This window comes from Salvelinus alpinus, chromosome 37, assembly GCF_045679555.1.
Source record: "Salvelinus alpinus chromosome 37, SLU_Salpinus.1, whole genome shotgun sequence".
Taxonomy (NCBI): domain Eukaryota; kingdom Metazoa; phylum Chordata; class Actinopteri; order Salmoniformes; family Salmonidae; genus Salvelinus; species Salvelinus alpinus.
The window spans coordinates 7,939,206-7,949,961 of record NC_092122.1 but is presented as its reverse complement, the minus strand read 5'-3'; positions in this window follow the sequence as shown (position 1 = coordinate 7,949,961).

The window sequence follows — 10,756 nt, the reverse complement described above, 5'->3', positions numbered from 1 at the left end:
CACACACACACACACACACACACACACACACACACACACACACACACACACACACACACACACACACACACACACACACACACACACACACACACACACACGATTGAGCTATCAATGCATGAACACAGACAACATCCAATACTATATCAGCAAAATGCCACCCAGATTTACATGATCCCCGGCAGCTACAGAGCTTAGCGAGCATCAAAGGGTTGCAGCTAAGGTCCGTGAGTGTGTGTGTGTGTGTGTGTGTGTGTGTGTGTCTGTTCAGAAAAAAATATAACTATATCACTTGACACAGAAGCGAGCGCGGGCACACACACCTCATGACCTTCTGGAATAAAGTGGATCTGTTATAGCCGTCACAGGCCTTACACTGCTGAATGAACAAAGAGAGGGAAAAAAAGAGAGAGAGAGCGGGGGTGGAGAGAGAGAGGGGGGGAGAGAGAGGGGGAAGGAGAGAGAGAGAATAGAGAGCAAGAGAGAGAGAGGAGGAGAGAAAGAGAGTGGAGGAGAGAAAGAGAGAGGAGAGAGAGCGAAAGGAGGAGAGAGCGAGAGAGAGAGAGAGAGAGAGAGAGAGAGAGAGAGAGAGAGAGAGAGAGAGAGAGAGAGAGAGAGAGAGAGAGAGAGAGAGAGAGAGAGAGAGAGAGAGAGAGAGAGAGAGAGAGAGAGAGAGAGAGAGAGAGAGAGAGAGCACCATACTGAATGATGCTGAATAGTGTATTCATCTCCACACAGCGGGACAAAGCGATGTGAGGGAGAGGTCCGCTTCAGCATCAGCTCCAGCTCCCGGCGTCGAGCTGCTCCATTTAAAAGCTGTTTGTTTTGGACTCATTAGCTTAAAAATCCAGTCCCACCACAGAGGAGAGAAGTTTCTATAACAAAGCAAACTTCATATGAAATAAGGTATAATGAAGCGGCAAAGCCTAATGCCCTCATAAAAAAATATGTATTACGAAGCTGCCAGGAGAACAGACAATGCTACTTAAAACTCATCTAGGAGGGTACTCTCCCTTTCTTTCTCTCTTGATCGCTCTCTCAATGCTCATTATGAGGCTAATGAAGATGAGGCGATGAGGAGAGAAGAGAGCGCCGGGGCTAGTCGCATTGTGACTTCAAGACTTAGGCCTAGTCCAGTAGTAGTGTACTTTCCAGTAGTAGTGTACTTTCCAGTAGTAGTGTACTTTCACTGTGACCCTATTTTTCCAAAGAGACACACAGTGACTCATTTTCTAGGTGTCTCGCACGTGCACACACACACCAACAAAGATGAATATAGCCTGCACATTATACAGCAAGCAGAAACAACACAACACAATGTTTGGGCTCTAGGGAGGAAAGGGCCACTACAGTATGCGTGTGACTTAACATGTGGGGCTTACACAGATACGACAAAGGGGTTCTTAGAAGAGCTGGTAAAGATCAAGGCCTTTCTCTCTCTGAGCATTCTTTTTGATTGGGGCTGATGCGTTAAAGGGCAATTCTGCCCCTTTTCAACCTCATATTCATTATCTCCAGCAGCAAACCAGCATTAACATGTGTGAAAACAGCGTGTTTCTATGATCTGTAGTTAGAAAGATAAGAAAGGCCCTAAAGAAATGCTTCTCTGTGACATCACAGGGTAGGATTAAAAGGGATTTAAATGGTGATTTTCACTGTTTTAAAATGTTTTTGATGATGTCATCGTGTAGAGCTTTTAACTTTATATTTGTTTCTACAAAACGTAAAAATGCACTGTTTCTACATATGTACTGTATAAACAGTTGAAGTCGGAAGTTTACATACACCTTAGTCAAATACATTTAAACTCCGTTTTTCACAATTCCTGACATTTATTCCAAGAAGAATTCCCTGTTTTAGATCAGTTAGGATCACCACTTTATTTTAAGAATGTGAAATGTCAGAATAATAGTAGAGAATGATTTATTTCCGTTTTTTTTTCTTTCATCACACTCCCAGTAGGTCAGAGGTTTACATACACTCAATTAAGAGGCAGTGAGTTTGAAGGTGGGCCTTGAAATACATCCACAGGTACACCTCCAATTGACTCAAATTATGTCAATTAGCCTATCATATGCTTCTAAAGCCATTACATCATTTTCTGGAATTTTCCAAGCTGTTTAAAGCAACAGTCAACTTAGTGTATGTAAACTTCTGACCCACTGGAATTGTGATACAGTGAATTATAAGTGAAATAATCTGTCTGTAAACAATTGTTGGAAAAATCACTTGTGTCATGCACAAAGTAGATGTCTTAACCGACTTGCCAAAACAATAGTTTGTTAACAAGACATTTGTGGAGTAGTTGAAAAACGAGTTTTAATGTCTCCAACCCAAATGTATGTAAACTTCTGACTTCAACTATATATGTACTGTGCTGGGGATAATGAAAGTTAGGTTGAAAAGTTGTGTATTTGTCCTTTAATGCTGACTCCACACAGCAGCAGCCAACCCTCACTGTGGGTTTTCTTCTCAGAGAGAGAGAGAGAGAGAGAGAGAGAGAGAGAGAGAGAGAGAGAGAGAGAGAGAGAGAGAGAGAGAGAGAGAGAGAGAGAGAGAGAGAGAGAGAGAGAGAGAGAGAGAGAGATGGAAGGAGTTGGTGAGAGGGAGGGAGGGAGGGAGTCTGCGCTGGAGGGTCCTTTGAGCTGGAGCCAGAACAAAGAGCTCCAACAGCTGTTTGATAATACGAATCCATTAATTACATGTTGACGCCTCAAGTCTGGCCTGAGCCATGGTAAAATAAATAAATAAAATAAACCAAAACTGCTCTTTTGGAATCATGGCAAGATTGTGTAACGGCCCATTGTGCAATGTTTACCTAAGAGGGCCCCTGTGAGAAATGATTCCCACTGTGTATGTGTGAATGCGTGGGTTCATAACAGGAAGTAGTTACTGTGCCACGCTCTGCAATCAGTTACATTATAAATACTATTCTCCCTGGACGTAATGTGCCAGTGATGTAATGACAGAACCCAGAGATGGTTCCTAAAGCTTCGGAATTCTTATCCACATCGACAGGCTTCATATGCAGTTGACTGACTGACTCCATATGTCCTATCCATGGCAGTTACTTCTGGGGCAGTATTAAGTGTCTCAGAGTAGTTGTGCTGATTACGGATCAGTTTCAGTCTGACGAATCTATTCCTCTCTGGCCTCATTCCAAATGATCACCTTCAAGCTGCAAACCTTCAAGCTGCATACTGGACCCTATTCCAACTAAACTACTGAAAGAGCTGCTTCCTGTGCTCGGCCCTCCTATGTTGAACATAATAAACGCCTCTCTATTCCCGGGATGTGTACCAAACTCACTAAAGGTGGCAGTAATAAAGCCTCTCTTGAAAAAGCCAAACCTTGACCCAGAAAATATAAAAAACTATCGGCCAATATCGAATCTCTCATTCCTCTCAAAAATGTTAGAAAAAGCTGTTGCGCAGAAACTCACTGCCTTCCCGAAGACAAACAATGTATACGAAATGCTTCAGTCTGGTTTTAGACCCCATCATCACTGAGACTGCACTTGTGAAGGTGGTAAATTACCTTTTAATGGCGTCAGACCGAGGCTCTGCATCGGTCCTCGTGCTCCTAGACCTTAGTGCTGCTTTTGATACCATCGATCACCACATTCTTTTGGAGAGATTGGAAACCCAAATTGGTCTACACGGACAAGTTCTGACCTGGTTTAGATCTTATTTGTCGGAAAGATATCAGTTTGTCTCTGTGAATGGTTTGTCCTCTGACAAATCAACTGTACATTTCGGTATTCCTCAAGGTTCCGTTTAGGACCACTATAGTTTTCACTATATATTTTACCTCTTGGGGGATGTCATTCGAAAACATAATGTTAACTTTCACTACTATGTGGATGACACACAGCTGTACATTTCAATGAAACATGGTGAAGCCCCAAAATTGCCCTTGCTAGAAGCCTGTGTTTCAGACATAAGGAAGTGGATGGCTGCAAACTTTCTACTTTTAAACTCGGACAAAACAGAGATGCTTGTTAGGTCCCAAGAAACAAAGAGATCTTCTGCTGAATCTGACAATTAATCTTGATGGTTGTACAGTCGTCTCAAATAAAACTGCGAAGGACCTCGGCGTTACTCTGGACCCTGATCTCTCTTTTGACGAACATATCAAGACTGTTTCAAGGACAGCTTTTTTCCATCTACGTAACATTGCAAAAATCTGAAACTTTCTGTCCAAAAATTATGCAGAAAAATGTATCCATGCTTTTGCTACTTCTAGGTTAGACTACTGCAATGCTCTACTTTCCGGCTACCCGGATAAAGCACTAAATAAACTTCAGTTAGTGCTAAATACGGCTGCTAGAATCCTGACTAAAACCCCAAAATGTGATCATATTACTCCAATGCTAGCCTCCCAAGGTTTTACTGCTAACCTACAAAGCATTACATGGGCTTGCTCCTACCTATATTTCCGATTTGGTCCTGCCGTACATACCTACACGTGCGCTACGGTCACAAGACGCAGGCCTTCTAATTGTCCCTAGAATTTCTAAGCAAACAGCTGGAGGCAGGGATTTGTCCTATAGAGCTCCCTTTTTATGGAATGGTCTGCCTACCCATGTGAGAGACGCAGACTCAGTCTCAACCTTTAAGTCTTTACTGAAGACTCATCTCTTCAGTAGGTCCTATGACTGAATGTAGTCTGGCCCAGGAGTGTGAAGGTGAACGGAAAGGCACTGGAGCAACAAACCGCCATTGCTGTCTCTGCCTGGCCGGTTTCCCTCTCTCCACTGGGATTCTCTGCCTCTAACCCTATTACAGGGGCTGAGTCACTGGCTTACTGGTGCTCTTCCATGCCGTCCCTAGGGGTGCGTCACTTAAGTGGGTTGAGTCACTGACGTGGTCTTCCTGTCTCGGTTGACGCCCCCCTTGGGTTGTGCCGAGGCGGAGATCTTTGTGGGCTATACTCGGCCTTGTCTCAGGATGGTAAGTTGGTGGTTGAAGATATCCATCTACTGGTGTGGGGGCTGTGCTTTGGCAAAGTGGGTGGGGTTATATCCTGCCTGTTTGGTCCTGTCCGGGAGTATCATCGGATGGCGCCAAAGTGTCTCCTGACCCCTCCTGTCTCAGCCCCCAGTATTTATGCTGCAGTAGTTTATGTGTCGGGGGGCTAGGGTCAGTCTGTTATTTCTGGAGTATTTCTCCTGTCTTATCCAGTGTCCTGTGTGAATTTAAGTATGTTCTCTTTCTTTCTCTCTCTCGGAGGACCTGAGCCCTAGGACCATGCCTCAGGACTACCTGGCATGATGACTCCTTGTTGTCCCCAGTCCACCTGGCCGTGCTGCTGCCCCAGTTTCAACTGTTCTGCCTGCGGCTATGGAACACTGACCTGTTCACTGTGATTACTATTATTTGACCATGCTGGTCATTTATGAACATTTGAACATCTTGGCCATGTTCTGTTATAATCTCCACCCAGCACAGCCAGAAGAGGACTGGCCACCCCTCATAGCCTGGTTCCTCTCTAGGTTTCTTCCTAGGTTTTGGCCTTTCTAGGGAGTTTTTCCTAGCCACCGTGCTTCTGCACCTGCATTGCTTGCTGTTTGGGGTTTTAGTCTGGGTTTCTGTACAGCACTTTGATATATCAGCTGATGTAAGAAGGCCTATATAAATACATTTGATTTGATTTGATTTGATCACAATAAATAAGACAGGGGGACCTGATCCTAGATCAGCATTTCTACTCTAAGAAACTTGACACAAGCCTAAACTAAAATACACTAGGAAACCAACTACACCGTCAACATATTGACTTGATATTAAGAAAACAACCGTCGTTTTGTTTATCTGTTCTGTGTGACTGCAAGGAGTCTTGTTGCTGTGTACTGCACGTTGCTACAGTAGTGAATGACCAATCCCTATCATATTGTACAAGCACCATGAATGAACAGACATTGGTTTAGTAGTTCTAAATAGTGCTTCTACTTCCTGCATGGTCAGTAAGCAAATACTGGTTCAATAAGAAAGACCCCTGCACATTTCTGAGAAGAAGGCGACATGGTCAGTTGTACAATAGTAGCGCGGAATTTCCTGTCGACATCTTGCGTCATTGTATTGTTTACTGTCAAGGGGAGGGAAAGACAGATCATTAAGCCGAACTGATGAGATGATAAAGCCCCTGTATGATGAACTATGTGTACCGTGTGATGCGATTCTCTCATGCCATTCAATCTAAAACTGAAGGTGAACAATAAGCTTCTCTTCTTCTCTCCTCATGTGTTGTTAGATCAGAGAGTGGGTTGAGTAACTGTATCAAGGTGTTCCTTTTCAGTGTGACAGTGGGCGGCCCGGACCTCCCCGAGAGGAGTCTGAAGCCAGCAGGAGCGCGTCCAGGAGTCTCTTTCTCTCTCCCTCCATCTCTCTCTCCCTCATCGTCTGCTGTGGTTCAGCTCGGCTGGGCTCGCTGATGGTCTCTCTTTGTGTGGCTGCTGCTATTGGCCCTGGAGACCATGAAGTATCATTGAACAATGTAGACAGCAACTTTTTGTCTTTCACTAAAGTGAATAAGGTGGTTTTCCCCTTCACTTTCTTTGAGTAAGATGGACTGGTGTAGTAGATGAGTTCATGTGTGTGTCTGAATATGTGTCGGTGTTGCTGCGTGCATGTCTGTGTCTGTGGTATGTGCGTGCCTGCCTGCCTGTCTGACGCCTTAGTGCCTGTGTTTGTGTGTTTAGAGGTCTCTAAGCAGCACAGAGGAAGGTGAAGCTGATGCCCTTCAAGCCCTGAGTGCCTCCTCTCCATCACCCCAGCTGCTTAAATCAATGTGTCTCTCCTGAGTCATCACTCACCATGAGGAAGGGGTTTATTTGAACCTTTCCCTCTCTCAGGTGGCATCCCAAATGGCACCCTATTCCCTATATAGTGCACTACTTTTGACCAGGGTGCATAGGGCTCTGGTCAAACGTAGTGCACTATATAGGGAATAGGGCGCCATTTGGGAGTCATCCTCACCCTCCCCTGTTGCTGCCGGCTCAAACATTATGAGATCTTCAGATCCGAAGACATGAGGAAGAGCAGCTTTATTTGGGTCCTTCCTATTTGGCTGTGAGAAATGGGGCAGAGAGAGTTTAAGAAAACAGAGAGAGTAAAGGGAGAGAGAGAAAGAGAGAGATATAGATTCATTATTAGAGACCCTGACTAGGCCCTGCTCCTATGCACACTAAAGAGAGAGAGAGAGAGAGAGAGAGAGAGAGAGAGAGAGAGAGAGAGAGAGAGAGAGAGAGAGAGAGAGAGAGAGAGAGAGAGAGAGAGAGAGAGAGAGAGAGAGAAAGAAAGAAAGGAGAGTATCCACAGTAGGGGGAGAGAAACGGCGAAACGGGGCCAAGCACAGACACATTGTACTCCCTAGCGAAGCAGAGAGAGGGAGAGCAGGGGTTCTGTGAGTCCAGGCAACTGAGCTTCAGACCACAGAAATGCTGCTGGCCTCTGTAGTGAGGCAATAGAGACTGCCTCCTAAATGGCACCCTATTCCCTATGTATTGCACTACTTTTGACTATGTCTCTGGTCAAAAGTAGTGCACTATATAGGGGATAAGGTTACAGTACTATTTGGGATGCACTCAGAGAGCCCTTCCAGAGAGCTCAACCTTTTCATTTTGTCAATATTGAGGCGTCTGAGAAAGAACAAGTTGAGGAGAGTAATGCATCTCTGTTGTTTCATCAACATGGTTGCAAAGCTCAGCAGTTGGCAGAGGCAAGACGAGGAAAAGTAAATGAACAAAGCCAACAGAGTAGTGAATAGTACAGTACAGAATGTGATATTTATTTTGAAGTTACAAGATGGTTCATGAATTCTTGAGAGGTGTTTCTTCCACTTTCCTTAAATGATCTGCTGCATAATTGTAGAGTTCCCACCATCTAAAAACAAAGCCATCTCTCTGAGAACTATCTCTTTGGGCTCTTTGAGGTCTAATACGCTAGATGCAGCAACATGGAAAATCATGGAATTTGACTTCCTTTCCATTTTTGAAAAAAGAGAAGAACGTGTTATTCAGAAAGTTCATTTGAGAAGGTAAAGGCAAAGAGACAGGAGGAAGTGCAAAAATGTAATGTTTTGATATAAATAAATGATAAAGTTGCCCTCTATAGAGGTGGGGATGGGGCAGAAAATAACATCTGAAAGAACTGAGTCTTCTGCTCAGCTTCCTGAGTAAAACATCAGAGTTTGTATTCCTCACAGTTTCTCCATGAGAGGCGGTTTAAAGGCAGAAACACTGACAGGCAAAAGGCAGCGAGTGAGAGGAGTTCAAATCCTAAGAGGCTTCCACTCAGCTTCCTGTGTGACCGTTAGAGAAGTAATTGACTTTATTTAGCCAGGAAAGTAATTGAGAACAACAACGACCTGACCAAGAGGGAGCAATGAAGCGGACAGGGAGCCTTGGTATTCCTGGTCTTCTTAAACGCAGACAGTGAACGTTGGTGTTCTGGTCTTATTAAACGAGGACAGGGAACGTTGATATTCTAGTCTTACTAATCGAGGACAGAAAACATTGGTATTCTGGTCGTATTAAACGCAGACAGTGAACATTGGTATTCTGGTCGTATTAAACGAGGACAGTGATCATTGGTGTTCAGGTCTTATTAAACGAGGACAGTGATCATTGGTGTTCAGGTCGTATTAAACGAGGAAAGGGAGCCTCCAGTTCTCCAACTCTGATCCAACCATCACATATTGACCTTGATCACTGGCCGTGCTCTGGGGTTTACGGCAACAAAGGCGTGAAATGGTGAGGGAGGGTACTGAAATACACCAGGCTACTAAGGGAGATAGAGGCTTCGTCCCAAACGGAACTCTAATCCCTACAGTATATAGTGCAATACTCACAAGGCTCTGGCCAAAAGAAGTGCACTATATAGGGAATAGGGTGCCATTTGAAATGAAGCCAGAGAGGAAAAGCTTCACTAGCTTCTTAGGCCAGACTGACACAGAACATAATTACTTTGTATCACTCTGGAAAATAGGTTTAAATATCCTAAATACATAGCCTACAGTATATATTTTTTGCTTCAAACAGTCATGTCTATTAGGGACATATATAAACGAGAATGTTTTACATATTCTGTAAATAAACACACTCCAAATTGTAAAAAAATGTACACTGGGCACAGACGTCAAGTTCAACGCCTATTCCACATTGGTTCAACGTAACTTTATTGAAATGACGTGGAAACAACGTTGAGTCAACCAGTGTGTGCCCAGAGGGTAAATAGGCCTCAAAGAAAGTATCCAAATTGCCTGCCAAACTCTCTTCTCGACTAGACTCAGACAATTAAGTCATTACCAAACTGTTTGGAATGCAGCGATGTGTTTGTGTGTCTGTTCTGTATTAAAGGTCAGACAGGATTGTTGTTAATGTAGTTGGTTAAAGAGTGTCAGAATAATTGTCTCTTTCTCGCTCTCTCTCTCTCACACACACATATGCAAAATATACACACACATGCTCACACACACGCACGAGCGCACACACACACAGCCATGTGTAATCACTTGGCTGGAGGCGACAGAGTATTTTTGAAGCCTATTAGCAACAGGCCAGTTCCCTGTGTCCTGCAACGCAGCGTATGACATCACCATCAATTTAAGGGCAAGCTATGTATTACAGTACTGTATTACCGAATAGGGCAAAAATAGCACTTTACTACCACTGCAGAAAAACATGTACAGTCATCTCTACTAGTTATTTGTTGTAAATAATCTTAGTTGAATCAGTTTGCCTGATCTCAGCTTCACCTCAGTGCTTCGGTAGCCCTTCAAGGCAGCCTCAGTATAAGAAAGCAGGTGCCAGGGTTAGCACACACACACACACACACACACACACACACACACACACACACACACACACACACACACACACACACACACACACACACACACACACACACACACACACACACACACACACACACACACACACACACACACACACACACACACACACACACACACACACACACACACACACACACACACACAGAGAGAACACTAAAAGTTACTCCAGAGAGTTTTAATTGCTGTGTGATGAAGGAGCTACCGCTGTGAACCTGGCCGGTGCATCCTACTCAACAAACATAAACAAACATACACCAGCGGAGAGAGTAAACACATTTAAATAGTAAATAGACCTTCACTATGAAACATTTACGACCACGCCATTTCTGTTTATTTCCCTTGGCAGAGGAACATCACCTTGAAGGTTGTAGTATCAACAGGGTAAATGTTTCTCAATGCAAATGTGTTAGTTGGCAGAGGCTGCCAGCGTTTCAGACGAAGGTTTGCTGTTCTAATCTTTAACCTGTTAACCTCAAAGAGCTGTGGTAAAAGGCTTCCCACTGTGCACACACTGGTTGAATCAACATCGTTTCCACGTCATTTACGTTGAACCAACGTGGAATAGACGTTAAATTGATGCCTGTGCCCAGTGGGTGATTGTACAAAGCATTTAGATCGGACCAAGACTGAGTTGGTTTGATGAACCAAGCTTGTGTGATGAATAAAACTGACTGAAACGGATGCCTAGGCTTTAGCTTAGTGGGATAATGTGGTCTTAAGCCATGACACCATCCACATTCAAAAGTCTGTCAGTTAGTATTGACGTTACAAAGTACACACCCTGTCTTCCATCAAAACTAGAGAACAGTACGACGAGGCAATCCACTTATATGACCTCACACCTCTCCAGTCCAACAACAGAGGCTTAATGTCATCTCTCAATTGACACCCTATTCCCCAG